At 32.6% G+C, this 21,770-nt stretch overlaps 1 protein-coding gene and 2 long non-coding RNA genes across 5 annotated transcripts in view; 2 read left to right on the top strand and 1 right to left on the bottom strand.

The window, feature by feature from the left end:
* Positions 1-21,770, top strand: part of LOC145279856 (uncharacterized) — a 1,383,997-nt gene that overhangs the window by 1,296,681 nt on the left and 65,546 nt on the right. The window lies entirely within an intron of this gene.
* LOC145279858 (uncharacterized) overlaps positions 1-21,770 on the bottom strand; it is a 172,092-nt gene that overhangs the window by 16,609 nt on the left and 133,713 nt on the right. The gene's annotated exons all lie outside the window — the stretch shown is intronic.
* The window catches only part of LOC145279860 (uncharacterized), a 61,148-nt gene continuing 42,615 nt past the window's right edge, over positions 3,238-21,770 (top strand). Inside the window, exon 1 of the long non-coding RNA XR_013868473.1 lies at positions 3,238-3,412. This is a non-coding gene — a long non-coding RNA (uncharacterized LOC145279860). The remainder of the gene's footprint in view (positions 3,413-21,770) is intronic.

A 21,770-nucleotide genomic window follows, 5' to 3' on the forward strand; every position in this document is an offset into this window, starting at 1 on the left:
GAGAAAGATCTATTGTTCTTTGCCTGTTGTTCTTTAAAGTCTGAGATGTCCACAAAGCAGCTACATACTAAAAGCTCTCCATCTCCAGGACTTATATAGATTAGCTACCCATCGGAAACTCTTCTAAAATTTAGCAAGTTAAAATCTCATAAATACTGGAATTATCTAAATTTTCACAATGAGATTCCACACTTTAAAAAAAAAAATTTTTTTTTTTTTACATCCTTAGCTTAAAACTAGATATCATTCGCATTGCAGTTATGTTCTAAAATTCAAAATGGTTATTTAAGAAGTGAATCTTGTACATATACGTAAGTGAGGCATGTTTATATTTAAACATACCAAACTCTCTCTCTCTCTCTCTCTATATATATATATATATATATATATATATATATATATATACCCAAATCTCTATTGCTTTAATAAGTTTGGAGGATAGTTCACCTGCACTCCAAAAAAGATTAAAGGTAAGTGTAAAAACATATAAAAATCGAACAAAGTGCTGTGGCTTTAAAGAGCTGTAGTTGTAAAGGAGGTAGTAAACAAGTGTGTATTTACAGAAATAAACGTGTTGCTAGAAACTGCTTTTAACGGCACCTTATCATAATTATCAGTAATCATAGTGCCAGTGATATTTTTTTCAAACAAAATTTAATCCTAAAACTGAGGAATATTTTGACGTGTATTTTGTCGGCTTACATCATATATATAAAAAAATTATTATGGAAAAAAAATATTAATTCAGTTTTAGATTCTAGTTAATAAATTAAAATGTAAATTTCAAAGATATTAGTTTATTGGAGTCAAGTACGTACAAAACACAATCGTACACAAATAATTAGTAACATATTTAAATTAAATAAATATTACAGTAAAATGGGAGTGAATAGAAGGCCAGCAGTTCTATTATTCTATTGGTTTTATGTGTAGAACAATGTAATTGTCTGCTTTCGAATAATGTAGATAAATAAAAGAGAAATTAAATCTATATTAGTTTTATTTCGTAAATGTTTTAAATATTTCATTAAGGTCATCTGACAGTTAATTGGGTCCATATTTTTCAATTTGTATATTGTTGGCGCCTTAAAGGCCCTAAAAACATAAGACAATGAGGTAATTAAAAGTAATATGTATTTACAGAAAGTACAGAAGTAATATGTTGCCAGAGATTGCTCCTGCATTTGTTATAGCGACACTCTATCTCTCTCTCTCTCACACACACACACCACTACCACCACTCTTGCTATTTGCTGTTGGAAAAAGTGTAGATAAAAAAAGTGAAATAGTGTAGCTCACCATGACTCAAATCTAAATCTATTCATAAAGTTTAACTTTTGGAGGAAATATTTCCTAAATATTATCCTTACGCCGACAATAAGAGCATTCTATTTTTCGACCAGACTTAAGTTTGAAAATTGTTTTGTATGTTACTCGGTTTATACTATATTTAAAGCTAACATAAAGCTCACTGAAGAATGAAACGATCACTCATAATGAAGTTAAAAAGAACACAACAAACCTCGAGATTCAAATGTTTATATGACCCTTCTTCCTGAAAAAAAAAAAATGAAGAGAAAATTTGTATTAAAGTAAACAGGTGTTATTCTTGTTGGTTCAGTTCTTATAGTAATCTCCCTTGAACCGAATCCAAGTTATCTTCTTTGAATCTTTACTAGCCAGCGATGTATTGCACTCTCCTATTTCTGGAAGTTAATAGAATGAAGCTTTCTATATTTCCTGATTAAACTTCAAGGTCGGCAGATGTGGTCTAATTAGCTCCCCTCTTTGCATGGTATTCACAACTCTGATGCTGTCCCCATTAATCATCTTTCATGGCTGTAGTAATTTCAGACTAGCTCTCTTTTTGTTGCCCTGAGACATGAATTGATCTTTGTATATCCTTTCCTTCAAGTTGCTGTATTGGCTCTGAAATCAACAAAGTATATCATATTTACTCATAAATCGTTTGTGCATATTTCTCTCTATTCGTTTACCCTAATAACATGTGTACTTCGATTATGCTTGGACGATTAATGTAGCTTTTCCTTTAGTAAGTATATGTGTGATTTTCAACTTTATGTATCATCTCTTTTCCATCCCTCATATATTGATCTTTGACAAAATGCTAATGTGAAAATAAGTGTGTTATATAGTAGCTGAACAGTATCTTAATTATTACCGCCATCCCCCTCTTTTTTCACTCATGGCTTATCAAATCCCAAATGCCATTCGAGGATAAGTATTAATGAGTTTCTCAGGTGAATGATGAGACAACACCTTGATGATCGCAAGCAATGTCTGAAACTTGGCAAAATTTGATTATTTAAAATAACTCTACAAGAATTTTACGTTGAACTTACAATGATCATGTTGTAGTCATCTTGGAGGCAGCCAAATGATACTGTGTTCTACAAACGAATAGTTCTTGGAAAGAAACTTTGTTCATGGAAGTTTCATTTAGCTTTATGTACACAGGAACAAAAAAGAAAATTATTTACAGTGGCTGTAGCTAGACGAGATTTAGCTGTGAATGCCTTACAGGGTGAGATCAGAGATTGGAGTTCAGTCGAGCACTTACCATCAAAATAAGTATAGAGAAAGATTAGCAACGTCGTTTCTGTGAAAAAGGGGCTGTAGCGAAAACAATACAACATCCTCACTAGATTTCGAAGTCGACTTTGTATTCAGCCAAGGTAGGAAAGAGTGCCATGAGTCGCATTTTCCGAGATATGACAGAAGTACTCCATCTTTGTATGTGTCTGATTCTAATACGGCTTGAGGATTGCATCAGAAGTGAGATATTTCCTAGAGCGCTAGAATAATGCAGTCATTTGTCTAGAATCATTAGCAACATCTTTTAATGCAAATTACTCCAGACAAGGAACGAAGCCATTTGATGTAAGGAGCTAAAAAAAAAAAAAATTTTTAAATTAAAAAAGAAAACAAAAAAACTAGTCAACAATAAGTGTTATATGTACAGATACCGACCCCCCCCAATAGTTCTTACCCCTTTGTCAGAAACATCGCTCATAGAATATGAAAATTAAAGGGAAACAAGATGTAATGCAAGTTTTCTATTTTATTTTTTTTTCGTTTGCTTCTAACCTCGTGTGTACCCAAGCAAACACATCATATTAAAGGTGACCTTGTGTTTTGGAATGAAGGCCAAACACATGATCACTATAAAAGTAAATTTATTTTATATTCTTTTTCTTTACACTTTCTTAGCGACAATGATTTTTGACGTGAATTTAAAGTTCTATCATATTGAAACTGAAAAAAAAAAAGAAATTCAGTAACTTAAATTAGCTTTTATTCATGACAACAGAAATAATTCTCGTGTTCATGGCCGCTTGGGTGTGGATATAATACAATTTAAGAAAAATATTGAAATGGAAATTTCCTACAGGTATATTCTTTCTTATTTAAATTTTTTTTTTTTTTTTTTTGTATGGGAACAAAATCGTCCGAATCGAAGTTAAGGCAAAACATTCTCATCATAATCATAACAAACATTTCTGCATATATTTAATGCTCATATACAAAACAAAGTAAAATGGTCGAGCATAGTCGAGGGCGACTCGAAGGCTCCCTTTTCATTAGTTACTGTGCCACTTTTTCCAGGATTATTCTTTTATCCTCAGCTTATAATGCCGAGTTTTTATGCAAGGAGCATCAAATATCATTTTCAAGTTTTTGGTTAGAATATTCACTAATAAGCCAGAGGACCAGGCTTCAGTTCCCTGTTGAATCATACCATTATACTAAATGCTCAGATGCTAGAGTAAATTTTGTTCATAAATACAATAACTTTTTTTTTTTTTTTTTGTGAAAATTTTGAAAGTCAAAGAGCAAATTTTAGAGCAATATTCAAAATTGATTTTCTAGAAACAGTTCCAAAAGTGGATTTTATGTGTTTAAGACAAAGAAAACATACCAAAGTTAAAGTTTTATTAAACATAAAAATGCCTGTACATATTAAGTAAATCATAAACAGGATGTATAATGGGCAAGGATTCAGTTAGGTACAGGCAAATCGGCTGTGTATGAGAAAATAGTTTAGTGAAAATAACACCAGGTAAGTGATTTGAGAGCATAAAGTTCTTAGAGTTTCCATAAAATTTTCGAAACAACCAGACATAGTATTTGAGATATTCTGGCGAGCATTAAATTTAACAAAAATGATACTTTTCTAATAAAGTGTAACATCTACCTCTGCTTTCCTCATCCACTCGTTTTCTTTGCCACCAAAGACAAACATGGCCAAATATAAGAATCAGATACGTACCAAAATGGGGTACTGCTGCCACATCTCAGGAATGTTTAGTCTTGAATTTTTTCTTGCTTTCACATAGAAAAACTTCGAAGAGACATTTTCCTTGGATTTGCTCTGGCCAACATTTAAGAATGTTATCTCCTGTCTGGAAATCAAGAAAAAATCGTTTTATCCATGTATGAAATTTAGAACGTGATCTTAGTATCATTTTGCTTTGTCTTTCAAAGCCATCGGATATGAACCAACTGGCTACCCATCTTTGCATGGTGGCTTATATCGGTCAGTTGCCTATCCTGATAGCAGTCACATAGACTCCCAGTATGTACAACAAAGTAAGTAATATTTATATATTCACTGTTCATTCATAGTTCTCTATCCCTGACCCTGATAACATGTGTTCTTTCTCATTGTATACTGGAACCATAATATATTCCTTCTTTACTACTTTTGTCTCTTGTTTTTTTTTTCTTTGTAGATTATAATGCATATCACCTTATACGTTCTGTAATACTTGTTACATTTGTTTTTGTGATTTTTTGAGATAATAATTTATATTATTTGTATTCTGATTACTGTTCTCATTGTCAGTGTTATTCTCACAACATTTCGGATGATGTAATTCCCTGCCCGAACCGTCTTCAGGCGTATCTTGTAAAACACGGGAATCTTTATGGAAATCTGCAGGGAATTTTGAATTAGGCTCAGTAGCTTCATATGACCCACGGGAAACGTCGGGATCAGAACACAATAAAGAAATAGCGCAGAAGCAATGCTGTCATGCTCACTCCATTGATTTGCAGTTCTGTGCCTGACATGTTTTTGCTTGCCACGTACAAAGGAAGGGATGAAAAGAGAGGGCAACAGATCTTGATGCTTGCTTACTCCTAGATTTTTACCAAAGTTCTGTTATCCAGATTGTGAGCCCAATACCGCTTCATGATAAACCTTTACACCATGGATGACTCTACTAGAAACTGGAGTTCTAGATGCTACCATATTGCCACTGCCCTTATTATGGTGACAAAGGATTGGAGTTTAGGGAGAGGGTAATGCTGCTGCTACTACTAATGCTATCCTTCCTGCAACCTCTTTCAAGAATATAAATCAATTATTCTATGACCTCAATACAACATCTTTATTCAGCATTAAATAACCTATAAATGGTTGATGTACCGTAAACAAAACCGTCTAATTCATTCAAGTAAAATTATTAGTTTAATATTATGTAGATAAAACTTTACTTGCATTAAAAATATTTCATTCCTAAGTAATATCCATTTGTAGTTATTAATTTGCCTTCCTGCAAGAACAACGTAAGGCAGAAGGTTTGTTTTTAATGTGGGGAAAATCCAGCTCCTAAAATAGGTCACTCTGGATTGGAATAAATTATAACCGTTTCAGTTGAATAGGATTCTTCCTTTGCTGATTTTGGACAGAAAAGAGGAAGTTAGTATGAGAACAGATACTATGCTTTGCTCCTAGCCAAAAGGTTAAGGACAAATATATATATATATATATATATATATATATATAAATTTAGGTATTTAAATTCTATAATTTGAAAAAGTTAATCTTCAAATATAGAATTTTTTATTGTTTGAAAACAAAGAATACAATTAAATAAATCTATTTCCTTAATCCACGAGATTTTGATGCTTATTCATCTCCTCTGAGGAAAAATATTAGCAAAAGTTTTGTCTGCACCTTATTTGCTAAAAGCAATAAACATAGAAAATTAAAATTTTCTTTCTTTTTCTTTTTCTTTTTTCTGCCTCTATATCCCTTTTCTCTTATTCTATGTATCTAAAATGTTTTAAAATTTTAAATTTTTCTATGTTTATTGTTTTTAGCAAATAAGGTGTGAACTAATAAAAACATTTGCTAATATTTTTCCTGAAGAGATGAATAAACATCGAAAACTCATGGGTTAAGGAAATAGATTTATTCAATTGTATTCTTTGTTTTCAAACAATAAAAAAATGCTGTATTTTAAGATTAACCTTTTCAAATCATAAAATTCAAATACCTAAATTTTGATTCATTTGCTCTACCTTGTATATTGAGCAATTTTATTTAGCTGGGATTTTCTTATGTAAAATATTACATCCAATTTCGTAAGACCGAAAATCACTGGATTTGCATACCAGTAGATATATTTCATTTCATTATTCTGAATACTCCTATAAATTCGTTTTTCTTTTGTGTGTATTGATATTCATATTAAAACCCCTATTTTCTATTTATTTAAAAAGAAAATACAATTTTGTTATATATGGGTTGTGAAATTGCATTCACTAGCAAAAGATCTAGCAAATTTGCATATTCCTTTATTCATTTTAATTAATTCTGTATTAGTTGCTTCGGTTTTCTTATGGGATGATAATCTTTCGTTAACTATTACGTGCTATTATATTCATGCAGATATTCTACATGATTTATACTTGCATAATATTTGTGTAAAAAGTTTATAGTAAGCACAAAATTGTTTCCATATATATTTATGTATACGTATATATTTTTGTTTAACAAATTTTGCCTACCAAACTCCCAAAGTTTTTTGTTTGCAGACATGAAACTTCATATATATTTGAATCCATGCGAAACTTTATATATGCGTTTTAGCCCGGAAAAATTGGTGCAAAAGTGTGGAAATTTAAAAATGAAATTTGCCAGGTGAAGGTCGAACGCTGGGATTACGAATGCATAATGTAGTAACTATTAGTTGATGTTTTAATTTTTAGCCTTGCAGTAAACATGTTTCCATATCCCAGTCATTGACGGCATAGGCAAAATAAATCGTGAGCTAAACGTTTTGGTTTCGATTCTCGGTGGTGGCGCATGAGTCTTTTTTTTCTTTTTATATATACTTTTTAAATCATTATTATATATTGCATCCAATCTATCTATCTATCTATATATATATATATATGAGAAAATGTATGTATGTCTTTTATCTATGGTAGTTAAGGAAGACTATTATACAGAAAGGCATTACTTTACATATTCACACTTTTTAATATATGCATATGCACATAACCTTATGAACAGTACATATGGCCCGAGCAAAGCCGGGCAGAACTGGTAGTGTGTGTATATATATATATATATATATATATATATATATATATATATATATATATATATATAAAAATTGAACATGTCTGTCTGTCTATTTCCATACACAATAACTCTGTCAATTTTCGGTCTACAGACTCGAAATTTGATATACAGGGTGCTGAGATTTGGAAAAATCTCTGTAATCCATTTTCGGCTAGAAATTTGGTGTTAAGGGGTCAAAGTTCAACGATTTGACATTTGAGAACTCTACCAAACTCCCCTGATAATTTTGGGTCTAAACACTTGAAATTTTAGATATAGGTTCCTTGGACATGGATCTAATTTAATAAATTGATTTGAGCCTAAAACAAATGTTAAGAGGTCATAATAGAGGTCAAAGTCAAAAAAAAATTTTGACCTCTACGGTCTCTACCAAATTACCCAGACAATTTCTGGTCTAAACATTTGAAATTTTACATAAAGGGTATTCAGAGATAGGGCAAGCATTTTAATCGGTTTGGGTCGAAAATTTAAGCTACAAATATATAAATCTATGTATGTATGTTTGCATGTCTGCATAAAACTTTCGAGATAGGCGACGGATTTTCACAATATCAGTATCGTTTTGAAGCTCGACACTTCAGACGACAAATGCTGAAAAATTGGCTAAAAACATTAATTTCTTCACCCTCAACTGGCCGCTTTTTTCGCCGATATTTTCGAAAGTCATCCCCTCTTTTCGATTGTCTAGCCTTTATTTAAACCTACGTCACTTCCGGTTTGGCGTTGGTCGTAACAGCAAAGACGTCACGTTTTTTTTTTCACGTTCTTTTCCTCCTTCGCGGTACGGGTTCGAGCCTGCCTTCCTACTACCACTTTTTTTTGCTTTTTCTTTTTTTTTCTTTTTGCTCAACCCACACCTCCAAACACTCGGGCAACGCCGGGTACCCATGCTAGTATATATATATATGTATTCGTTTGTCGAACCTACTAGATACAGAAAGGTTAAAAATAAAGATTAAATCTTAAAATTGAATTCATTATTTAATAATAAAAAATAAATAATATTTTTGATCCTGTATACAAAAAGGTTGGTTTTCATTTTGTATCGGTGAAATCGTAATTTATGAAAAAAAGAAGAAAAAAAGGCAAACTTTAAAAGCTTTAGATGACAATTCGCGTGTAATCCGTCATTGCATGCGATGAATAAGTCGTCTGCCAGATCTTATTGATTGAAAGTGAACTTTAATTTGATGTCACATGAAAGGTCGATAAAGATATTATCGTCTCATGAAGTTAAAACTGTTTCATGTTGCTAACATTTGCATTAAATGGACCTCGCATCCAACTCACATTGAGAGCAGGAAGTCGAAACTGTTCCTTAAACTTGTCCTTTTAATTTTTTCAGTGAAAAAAATAAATAAAGCAAAATTTGAAATAAAAGTAAATAAAATTTAGCCTTTCGAGATTTGATTTTTTTTTTTTTTTTTTTATAAGACTGGCATTTAACATTGAGTTTACTGGTGTTGACTTCTTCCACTCGTTGGTGTGTGTATGTGTGTGTGTGTGTGCGCGCGCGCGCACACACACACACACACACACACACACACACACACACACACACACACACACACACACACACACGTCCGTATATTCCATAGTTGGATTTCACTGCAGTTTGTTTGATTTGTGTTAGCTAATAAACTTATTGCGTGTGGCAGGATGTTTGCCTCACATGCAAGAGATTCGGGTTTCGAATTCAGAGTCGGGATGTGTTCGACTGATGAACTCAAAGCAGAGCGAAACTCAATTCTTTGACTTCCTGTTTGTATGCTTTCATGACTCTTGTGAGTTGCGACGTTTGATTGTGGAAAATAATAATAATAATATGTGCATGATAAAAATGAGAATGACATCTCAACATAATGGGGGAAAAAGGGAATACCTAAATCATTTGTGAGTTCAACGTTTCGTCTTCATTTAAGACTTCTTCAGGATGATTGAATTGAGGAACGTAAATTAAAAACATAAGTGCATTACTTGGAAATACCTGGTGTATGAAACCAAAATTTGTTTTTTTTTAATAAATTTCATTTCTTTAAGCGAAATACATAAGAATGTAAAACCATTGTAATTTATTTTATGCATTTGTTATATCATTACGATTAATTTATAATTTTTCTTTTTCAGATTATTAAAATATCATTAATATTTTTCTGCAATATCCTCAGTTATGTTCACCCGAAAACTCCCTTCTTTAGGGAGTCATCCCCCATCATAATGCTCGTCCTCACACAACACTACTGAACAAAGATCTAGGAGAATTTGTTTGGGAAATCTTGCCCCATCTTGCATATTCTCCTGGCCTTACTCCCTTTGATTATTACTTGAAGATTACAAGGTCATTTGAATGGCATTAGCTAAAAATCATGATAGATTGAACAAGAGTTAGATTTATACTAAGAAGGGTGCGTCCAGATTTGCCCAGGCGTAAAATATGCTTAAATATGATATTTTAATTTGTCCGGATTTCGCATATATATTACTATAGTCGTGATTTCAAAAGTAAAAAAAAAAAAAGTATTTGGTGCCATCAGTTAGAATCGAAAGCAAAACTGTAGCATTCAAAGCTGGTGACGTTACCTCTGTACCAACATGACACGCATATGAATTAATTAAAAATAAACTAGGATGAATGTACAAAATGTATCGCGATTTTTTTGGAATTTTGGCCCATTTTTGGCCCTTTAAAAACTTTTAACCGGCTAAAGACCCATAAAAGAATAATTAGTAAAAAAAAAATCCAATCATTTGAGGGCCGCTAGCGCCACTCTGCGACTTTTAGTATCGGAGGAGATAGTTTGAAAATATGGAGACATACAGACAAACATATAGCCTTTTATATATTAGATTTCACAGAAAAATCCAAATAATTTTATAAGCGAAGCATTTATATGCTTGTTGACAGAGGGAATAATGTTAGAGAGAGCAAAAAATCCTTATTTTTATGAGTAAAGATTAAAAAAAAAAAAAAAAAGACACACAGCTTTTCATTGTCAAGATGAACTTTTAAATCAGCAAAGAATTTTGCATCAACCTAATATTTCATGAACCTAGCCCGATAATTAACTTTAGTTATCCTAGATTGAATTGAAGAAAAAAAAATTCTGTTGTCTTTAGATTCCTTGAAAAATGTAGTCCTTATTGACACTTATGTTCTGTTCACATTTCTGCACACACATTTACTTATGTATACACAAAATAAGTTCATATCCACAGAAATTAACTTAATTAATTTTTACTGTGTTTATATGAAATAACTTATTAATAAACAGATTATGTATAATTTTTTTTATACAAACATTAGTTGGCTACACAGTTGCAGACCTGTTTCGGTCAAAATTCTGAATTAGGTCAATTGTTCTCAATGGGTATGGAAATCAAAATAGGGAAAATTCTTCAAAAACTGGTCAGAAACTGGTCAAATTAATTCAAGCTGCCAAACTATTTATATTATTAGCACTTATGCAGAATATGGATCTTGGTATCATCTGATATTCCAGATAAATGAGATAAACCGCCAGAAGGTACCGAACAAAAATTTTGTTTCTTTTTGTTTGTTTCACGAAAACGCTAGCCAATTTATAAGATGTCGAATGTAAACTTTGTGTGTTCTTTTACAAAAAAAAAAAAAAGATGGCCAATATTAAAAATGCTATGGTAATTTCAGTGAGAAAAAAAGGTACCTTTGCAATTTACGTGTATATTTCGGGATGGCCCGAAATTTAGAAACTCATTTTTAATATGATGAGAGTGGTTTTATTTATTCTGTACTTTCACTTGATAATTTAATAAAGAAATTATACTGTAAAAAAAAACTTAAAATATACCGTTTGCCAATTATCGGTGGCTGCAATTTCATTGGCCAAGCATTTCGGCATTTTCTACCAGTTGAGGTAATCTGACCAGAATTTGCCGACGATAACGCGATCCGTATTGTACATAAGTATCATTATTTTCTTCGTTTCTTTGATCTCATAGTAAAAATCTTCCAGTTTTTAATGTGAAATATTTAATTTTTTTAATTAATGTTTCAATACCACAATTAAAATTAAGCTCAATAATTAATAGGTCATATCAATCAGAGCTTTCATATATTAATAGAGGTTATTTTAAAAATTCAAAACCTTGCTCATGCAAATGATATTTTTCATAAACACATTAACATGTTGCCGCTCTTTCTTCTCCGTCTTCAGTGTATATAAGAGAGAAACACTATACTAGTGTACATGTTTCACAAGTTTTAGCACACACTATTCGTTTAGATATTTGTGTGGCTTCTGTTTGCTTTGTTTTCTCACTCTTTCTCCTCTTGCTGTTAATTCCTTCTGATTGATGACATATCGAACCGTTGAGTGAACCTATTGCAGTTTCACTGCTAAGAAGTTCGGGAACCGCTAACACGTTTCTGTCTTTTTTTTTTTTTTTTTTTTTTTTTTTTTTTTTTTTTTTACTTGTAACATTGCGCGGCTGGCTATCCGCTGGAGATCACGGCCCCGTCACTCGTTGAAGTGGCAAATAAGAACTTTTCAGATCGGCAGCGTTATATTAAAATATTCATGTACAATCATAGAATTACGTCAGTAATTTAATAATTTTTCATATAATCATTTCTGATGAACTAAAGAAAAATATCACCTCGATTTTTTTTATATCATAGTGAATGATTTCTTTCCAAATTCATTTAAGGCGATGGGATAAGTTAGAAATGGTTGCCCGATTCGTTGTTTGCTTTAAAGCTTACCCTAGCAAGTCGAAAATGATTTTGTTTGGGGGCGGCGGTAGAAAAAAGAGGGACATGTTTCACTCCCTAACTTTTGCATTACTAGATGGAAGTGTATATATATATATATATATATATATATAATGCGCTTTGAATTTAATTTTTTTCCAGGGGTAGAGGCTTATAAATAAATGTTCTTTTATGTTTTTGTAGATTGTAAATATTTCCTTTTAATTACATTTTTTCTTCTCCAAATCCCTTTTAATTTCATATAAATAAACTTTACAACTGTTTTTTTAACGGGCATACATTAGTCTCTGAAGAGTTGCTTAGTGGGTATCTGCTATTGAATGAAACACGTGTAAGACGTACTTAATAAAAAAAAAATTAATAAAAAAGCGTGACAAGAAAATACCTCACACGTTATCGTATCTTATATAAGAGTGACTTAAATACTTTTTTTGTGGAGAGGTGTCCACGTCCTCCTACATACAGCGCATGGTATTCCAAAATGGTCACCCATCTGAAACTGACCAGGCTCAATGATGCTTAATTTCGGTGATCTAATGAGTGCTGGTGTCAACCTGATTATGCCGTATATTTAAGATTTTGCTCTAACAATGAATGCCATAGACGCTTGCGAGTTCCTTGATCATCCCCTTTATATGGAACTCGAAATTAAATAGTTTCAATCCAGAGGTCGACAGTTCGAATCAGTTTCATTTCACCTCACATTTCAATACTTAAATCTACTTTATTACAGTATAACATTACAACTCTTCTCATTCGATGCTGTTATCTACGACACAGGTGATTCTTTTACATTTATTTCAGTAGATGGGGGATTCCGCTTTGCGCATTACAGAAGATTAATTGAAAATTGAAATTGAAAACAAGAACATAAAAAAAAAAAATTAAATATCTATATTAATACAATAGCGTGTGTGGTATTATCTGTGTCACGCTTACATCCGAGTAGTTTAATTGTTATCTACTTCCATTTCTTGTCAAAAATAATTTTACCAAGAATTCTTCATAAGTTTTGGTTTCGGTTTCGATTATAGCTGATGGCACTTAAGTCATCTATTTCTTTTTTTATAAATAATTTTCTCAAGAATTCTTCAAGTTTTTATTTCGATTTCGATTCAAGCTAATGCACTCATATATGGATAAATTTTGGTTTTTTGAAATCGCAACTTTATAATATATAAAAATTGATAGAATATTAATTCTATAATAATATATATACGAATCTGCAAGAATTAAAATATCATATTTAAGCGTACTTTACGACGAGGCTTTATCAGGCGTTCGTGCTAACTCAGATAAATACTTTTGCAGTTTTAACAAAAAAGCTACAATAATATCAGTGTCTCCATTTACACTGAACATCTACAGAATGCCAACATCAATATATTACAGATATCCCCTGTGGATATATGTAATATGATAAGTCCCCTGTGGAATTTCCACAGGTTCCGCTAGTATTTAATTATTTGAATTACTCAGACTCCTGCTCTTATTTCGGATGTTATGCTCACAACTTTTCGGCCGATGTAACCCTTGATCTTCTTTAGTTATATTTTGTGAAACTCAGGAATCTGTATAGAATTTTGAACGGAAACCTTTATTCAATCTACGAGGATGTATGAGGGCGGGGTTGTAGATGAGAATAGTAGTCCGAATAAAAATTATCAATCTTCATCTAAAAAAAATGCTGAAACATAATGAAAAGTATTAAGATAATACATAAAAGAAAGCCTAAATGGAAGCCAAAAATAGAAAAACAAATGGACCAATCAAAACTGTCTATTTTTTCTTTAACAAATAATTTTTTATTTTTTATACAAACCAACGAGACTGCGTAATTATGAAAAACAAAAACAATTTGCTCAGCAAAGTGGTCTTCCAATTGTGACAGCTGATACAGCATTGTCTAATTATACGTCATAACAAAATGGTGTTAATTTCAACCAATTTGAATCTATTTTTACTAATTAGAAAGTTATTACCGTCATTTATATGCATTGCATGTATTTTTTTTTTCAGTTATTTGTAGTGAGGTTTGTATGAAAGAAAGAATAATCTTCCTCTGCTCTATCTCAATTTTTTTTTTCAATGATTTGTTGCTTGAAGCAAGAATAGAAATAAATAAATGGGGCTGGTTCAAGAAAAAAAAAATGATAATGATTTTCCTAATTCAGGAGTTTCTGGAACAATTACTTAAAAAAAAATAACAATTTTTATTTTTAATATTTATTTTTTAATCTTTTTGTTTATATTTTATTTTTATTTGACTTTTATTTTCACTTTATTTTTAATTAAATAAAAAAATTATTTAAAAAAAAAATGTTTTTTTTATAAACCAAGAATCTGAACAATGAGCATTAATGATTTTCTTTTTTGTTTAACATAAAGAAACAAGTAACTTGTTGGCTTTTCGGAAAGTCTGGCACAACGCAACCACATAAATGAGTTTCTTATAGTTGGATTGCAGAAAGGATTGTTAATTTTATTTACGATTCAATTGGTGGCATTTTTGCAGAGTCACTCTGCATTTAGTGAATTTTATTTATTTAGCTCCTCTTTATAAGGTCAGGTTTGAAAAAAAAAAAAACGTTTCAGTGGCATGAATTGGATTCGAACTTGGCACACCCAGGTTTACACTCCTTGTTAACCACTTACTCACCATCAAAAACTCTGTCCTTCTACAGAATCAGGATCAATATGAATGATTGCGATTTATAGAATAGACTGGAAATTGTTCGGTTGAACCATCAATTAGTACAACATTAAATGAAAAAATTTTCATTCATTCCTTGATTTAAAATTACTCCACGTTGAATGAGTTTAATAAATTTCTTAAAATTAGAAAATTACCCAACTTCATGTCTTTTTAGGTTTTTATTTCTTTAACTTATATATTTTAGGAGCTAAAAATATTTCTTAACCTAATCTTAACCAACATGAATTCAACAACTGCTGCCACCGCAATCAAATTCATTTTAATTGTGCATTTACATGAATTTTTTTTTTATCTTTTAAATCATAAACGACTTCGGCCATTTCGAGCCTGTTCGTAAATTGCAAACGGAAACAGTGTTGAAATGACTCCTATTCTGCTGAAGCACTAAAAACTCTTGTGACGATGTTAAGTCTTAATAAATCACCATGATGAAATTCTATGCATGTCCTCGACCTACAGTTAATCAATGAATTGTGCTCCACAAGGAGCATCTTCTGTAGTTATTTCATTTACCTCCTTTGCAGGAGGTTAGACACAAGGTCAAGTGTGAGTTTGATGAATATGTTTCTGTGTTTAGTAATTAGGTTTTCAGTCTGTATCGTTAATTCGGCAGTGTTTCCTGTATCAGAGACAGATAATTCTCAGGTATACTGAACCACCGTCATCAAAATATTAATAAAACCTAAGCTGATTGTTAGTATTGTACAGTTTTAAAAACTATTTATGTAATGTAACTTTAAGACTTTCAGAATGTTAATTAACGATCAGTTTTGAGCAATGCGCTTTTAGTGGTTGAAGTTCAATTCTTACTTATATTATTTGTAGTTATGATTATTTGTAGTTATGATTATTTGTAGTTATGAAGTCTAATGCTTAATTATATTATTTTTAGCTATGGTCTGTAGACCATAATAACTAACAATAATATAAATAAGTACTTCTGGCACCTTATGACTGACGGAACAAGAACAATCTGCCCCTGTCGATCGAATAAGGGGTTCAGTTCGAAGTTCCATGAAGGTTTCAACAAAATGATTTCCAAAGTAAAATAAAAAAGCTGCGATGAATTCTGTAAAATATGGAAAACGTTTTTCTACAGTTCATTGCTAAGTTCCACTCTAAAAAGTAAATGGCTGCTTCCATTTTTGTTATATAGTCCTTAGGGGGGGGGCAGATAACTCACCGATACTTCCTGTATCAGATGCAGATAATTCCTGAGTATTATTTCAACACAAGAATAGATAACTCTTTTATTTATAGTACAGGCCCAAACAAAATCTAAAAAAATATGTAAAACTTATAAAAGAGAATATTAAACTAATTTTTCTTAAATAATGTAACTCTCCCACTTTTGCTATAGATGAGGAACTGGCTTTTCGATAAAGATCCGGATTTCCATCGAAACATGTTTCATGTTAAACTAATTTTTCTTTAAACATACTCATGTCTAACTCCTCTCTTGGTCAACAATGATAACACTCTGCTAGATCGTAATGACAGACGTTCTCTGAACTTAGTCCAGCCACTTCTTTCAATACTAGCACCTGCTCCTCCATGTGCTCTAATTAAGATTACATATGTTCTGTGTTTGTATTTCCTACTTCTTTAGGCTATTTTATTGCAGATTTTTTCATTTACTGTGAGTTTTTTTTGGGGGGGGATTTTTTAGTTTTATCATACTAGGTATACATGTGATGCATAGGTGCATTTATTTATATATATATATATATATATATATATATATACATGTTGAATGTATGACTTTAATATGTCATGAAATTAGGTTTTTCATTCTCACTTAGCCGATAGTTACACAAAAGGAAGTGTTCCTCTGGCATTGCATCGACTGAAGAACTCTTACACTTGGTATATTTTAGCCCTGCAGACTGAGTTTCTAGTGTTTCTATGAAACCGTAGCGTTATAATCAGGATTCGGTTCTGGGATTCGGGAAGGAGTGAGTCACTCTCTCGACAACAGCATGTTTCTGCCCTCTTCTTTTCCAATCGATCACACCTGGCTTCTCGCCACCAATGTCACACCGCACAATCCGAACGTCAGCAATACGAAATTCTTTTCAAGAGAAGATGTTCACAACTCTTTTCTCTCTGCTACCCCCCCCCCGGGAATTTTTCCCATCTTTTATATCCTCCTATCTAGGAAAAAAAAAAAAAAAAAAAAAGCAAGAGACAGGAAAAAAAATAGCTTCTCCCATCATGCTCTGCCTTCCCAAGATGCCCTTCGCGTATACAAATGCGCTGGCCATCCTTTCCTTCTTCTTTCCCAAAGAGCGATGCAGATACGCTCGGTACGTTTTTTTTTTCTTTTCTAACCATATACCCCACAATAGGTGGACGATCGCACTAATGTAGAATCTTCTTTTATAATAACAAAAACAAAAAAAAGCCTGTACTCATACATACATAATTGAACACTGGTAATTTTTCCTATGCTAAAAAAAACATTTTCAGCCCTTCTATCACTGCAATGTTACATATCTGTGCTTCTTGTACAAGTACTTACAAGTGTTGTAAGTTCGTCAACTGTAACTCCTTCCAACGTAAATACAACCAAACAGCAAAATTCCACCTTTCACTGCAGATATCCTTAAATGCCAGAAAGCCTTCCGCTTCTTTCTTCAGATTATTTGACTTTGTAATTCGCTCCCGTTCCATTTTCCTGACTGTAGCAATTGAGATGTAATGTGAATAAATATCTTTCTGTACAACTCTTCACTTAGAATACATCCTACAGTTCAGTCGCTTAATAATAGTTATCCCTTATGTCTCAGTAGAAATGTCTTGTTTAGGGTGAATTATGTGTGTGTGTGTATATATTAAGCGACTGAACTGTAGGAGGTATTCTAAGTGAAGAGTTGTACAGAAAGATATATATATATATATATATATAAGCGATGCTCTTTGTGTAAACAAATCGAGCTTAGGTATTTCGGACGATGTCAAAACATAGTTTATTCACGACTCGATCAGTAGCCGCCGATTAGCATAATGGTTAGGAGCCTTGACTATTGTACAGGCGGTCGGGTTTCAATCCCGGTTTGAAGTAGTTGCCTGTCTAGCCACACTGATGAACTGCAAAACAGTACTGTATGTGGATGACTATATATATATATATATATATATATATACATATATATACACACGAAGGTCGTTCCAAAATTACGGACTCCTATTTTTTAACTAAAAATCTAAAGCTACAAAAACAGGAGTGATAAGATCAAAGCGAGTGACCTTTTGTGCTCTAAGATTTATTTTTTTGCATAGTCACCACCATTCTCAATGCACTTTTGCCAGCCTCTTTTGATGTCTTGGTTGTAAAAAGTCCGGAGCACACTTTGTCAGCCACATTTGTGTCGCCGCTCTGAAATCGACGAACCCATCTCCTAACTGTGCTGGCATCAAGTGCATTAGCATTGTAAACATTCAACAGGCGCTGATCAGTACTGATTGGTTCAAATTTTTTTCTATACGGAAGAATTCATTGACACATCTCTGCTTCTGATGGATGTTCATGACAGGGGTTGCTTTTGTAGAGTCTCATGCTGTCAATATCTGCAACAGAGCTAAAACATTCAGGTCATGAATGCATAAGTTCAGTCATCATAATGATCAAATTTGTAATCCCTTCTGATCTATTCGGGTGGAATGAAAATAGACATTTCTTTTGGAAAGCCCCTCATGTTTATATATATATATATAAAGTTCAGTTTTTTTTTATTATATATATATATGTTCAGTTTTGTCTCCTGACAGCTTTATCTTGTTTAAGATATAAATAAATATACTTCAGTATCTTTTTTTTACGTTTAGTTTAAGCATATTTTCTTGAATAAACTAACACGATTACTTAGAAAAGCTTACATTTCCCAAGAGAAAATTTTAAACTAATTATAAAAGTGTACATTATTTTTAAACCAACAAGTTAAAGTAAATTCTTTCGAAAACTTTCTCGAATTCTTTCACTTTTTTGTATTAAAACTAGAAATTTGCTTTTTCTCCCAATCCCAAAATATAACTGCTTTAATTTAAAAAAAAAAATAATAAAAAATAAAAAAGCATAACAAAAAATTGAAATTAAAAATAGTAAAATAAACTAATTTATTTATTTTAAGTTTCCTTTTCTTTTGAAAAAGTTCTGTTTGGGGTAAATTTGATGTCATATCTTGGCGAATTGTAATGTTTTCAATTATAAAACAAATATAAAAGTATACACAAGGCATTTAAACGTGGGTTTCTTTTATTCTCACTTTTATAGTCGCTTAACTTCGGTGATCCAGTGAGAACAGATGTGTCAACGTGATTATGCCGTACTCAAACTACACAAAGTTCCTAATATGTAACATTATAGTCGATCTATTCTCAGAAGTTTATCTTTACTGAATAACGCTTACTTTTATCAAAATAGCAGTATTTAGTATTAAAAATCTGAAAAGAATTTATATATTCTGTCTTGTAGTTGTAAAATGCTACTCATAATTTAATAGTTCTTCTCTGTGCGTGTGGGATGAAATGTCTGATCCCATAATTTTGATTTCCATTATACTCCTCGCTATTTCCATCCCTATTACTCTTTCCTCCCCTCAACATAAATCAGCTTGCCCTTGGTGTTGCAGCCGGTACGGTTGGTGTTTTTTTTTTTCAACTGCACCCGACACATAATAGTTCATGGATTTAAAAATCAGATGAGTTGAGTGACCAAACTCCTGAAGTCGTGGAAGTTCTCACACAACCACTTTTACGTTTTTCTAGAGGAGAGACACGGAGCTGATTCCTGCTTCCACAGGCATAGCCTTCATGCAGCCACCTTCTCCACCTAGAAATTGACAACCTCACGGATTTTCTAGGATTTTTGCCACCAACGGTGTGCTGTACTTGATAACTATATTCAGTTATTTAAATGCAATCGGTGTATCTATAAAGTCTATGTTCAGTAAATGGAGATAGCTTTTCAAACTTTGTAGAGATAAGTTCAAACGAATTTTAAAAATAGTTTCTGAACTTCTTTATTCAACATTTTTTCTTTTGTTTTTGTTACGTGCTAACTTTATATAGCCATTTGCAGTCAGTCTTTAACTTTCCTTTTTCTGAAGAATTTAGTCATTTGAATTGTTTCAAACTGAAAAGAACAATTTAATTTGTACAAGAAATATCAACTTGAGTGTGATTTTCAGACCGTTTCGGTCAATATAACCTCCGACCTTCTTTGGGTGTATCGTATCGAACTTGGGAATGTTTTTGTCGAACTCAGGAATTTGGACGGAATTTCGAGCAGAACCCTTTATTTACTTCACGGTGGTAGCGTGCTCTTGTTCCGTCAGCCATGACTGGATAGAGGTCCTAAGTAATTCACAAACTGAGGATTGAACCTTCAACCTTCAGGAGAATATCACTTTTGCAATTGATTTTCCCAGTACTCTAACCACTGCGCCACGGGTCCTCAGCGTGGGCAACCGAAAAATACATTTGTGAATTATTTAGGACCTCTATCCAGTCATGGCTGACAGAACAAGAGCACACTACCCCTGTGAAGTAAATAAAGGGTTCTGCTCGAAATTCCGTCCAAATTCTTGAATTCGACAAGATACACCGGAAGAAGGTTGGACCGAAACGTTGTGAAAATCACACTCAAGATGAGAACAGTAGTCCGATGAATAATAATACAAATAACAAATCCTCATCTCAAAAATTCAGAAACGTCAAGAAATATCTATTTGAATTTTTTCCATTCAGTGTCATGCAGAGAGGACAACAAAAGAGCAGTGACCACGGGCATCCAAATTGAGGGGTGGGGGTCATTCTATCATTATGTTTCACTATCTCCTATAGACCAGATTGCACACTGACATGAGCATTCTCATGAGCTTTATGAACCTTACTACTTCCATGTTTGCTCATGACAAAATTGGAAGTGTGTGTTTTGTTTGTGACATAATCACTAGAAGATTACCATACAGGGCCAATGAGATTCTTCTATCAGCAGAATCCTTCTTTCCTATGATTGAGGAACTCTATCCCCTTTAAAGTAACTTTCCAGAATATTATATCGTTTTATTCTAACTAAATTCATTGCTTCTAATATTTCTTGGTATTAGGGCTCGAGTCTTTAGAGCTTACACTGAAGATGTTGCTCCGGGCATCACCAGACCTCTGTTGTATGCAACTGCTGCCAGATTCTGGTGAAATTTATATGAACAGGAAGTTGTGTGTTTTCGGTCGTACATACAAGGCACGAACAAATTTAGGCTTAATAAAATGCATGATCAGCTCCTGCTGATTCAAGTAACTTGATCAGCAGAAATTGATAGTACTGCTTTTTTTTTTCTTTTTTTTTTTTACATAGGCATCACCACTTATCAAGGCCAAGAGGCCACTCAAGGATAAGGGTTACAGAGTGTACAGTAGAAATTGGACAATATAGTAATCATTAGTAATGAAAATTTGGTAAATTTGATAACTTATATAGAACGGCTCATCAAGAACTTATTTACGTTAGACTTGAACACAACCATATTGTAGTCAGCCGGAAAGCAGGAAAACGGAAGACAATCCCACAGGCGTGCAGTTCTAAGAAAGAAGCTTTGTTCATGGAATCTACGTTTAGGTTTAGGCACAGATAAAGAGTGGGGGTAATTATTGATAGTGTGTACAGCTAGACGAGTGTTTCTTGTGAAAGTTTGGCGAGGGCGGACCATAGATTGAAGCTCAGTTGAACACTTTCCATGAAAATAACGATACATCAGAGACAAACTCGCAACATCTCTTCTATGAGATAGAAGTTGCAAGGAAGAGAAAAGGACATCTCCTACGAGGCCACAAAGTCTATTTTGAACTCTATCAAGGCAGGACAAGTCCTTTCTAGCAGCTCCTGCCCAGATGTGGCAACAATA

The sequence above is a fragment of the Euprymna scolopes genome, chromosome 7 (assembly GCF_053919585.1).
Source record: "Euprymna scolopes isolate OS-2025 chromosome 7, ASM5391958v1, whole genome shotgun sequence".
NCBI classification, from domain to species: Eukaryota; Metazoa; Mollusca; class Cephalopoda; order Sepiida; family Sepiolidae; genus Euprymna; species Euprymna scolopes.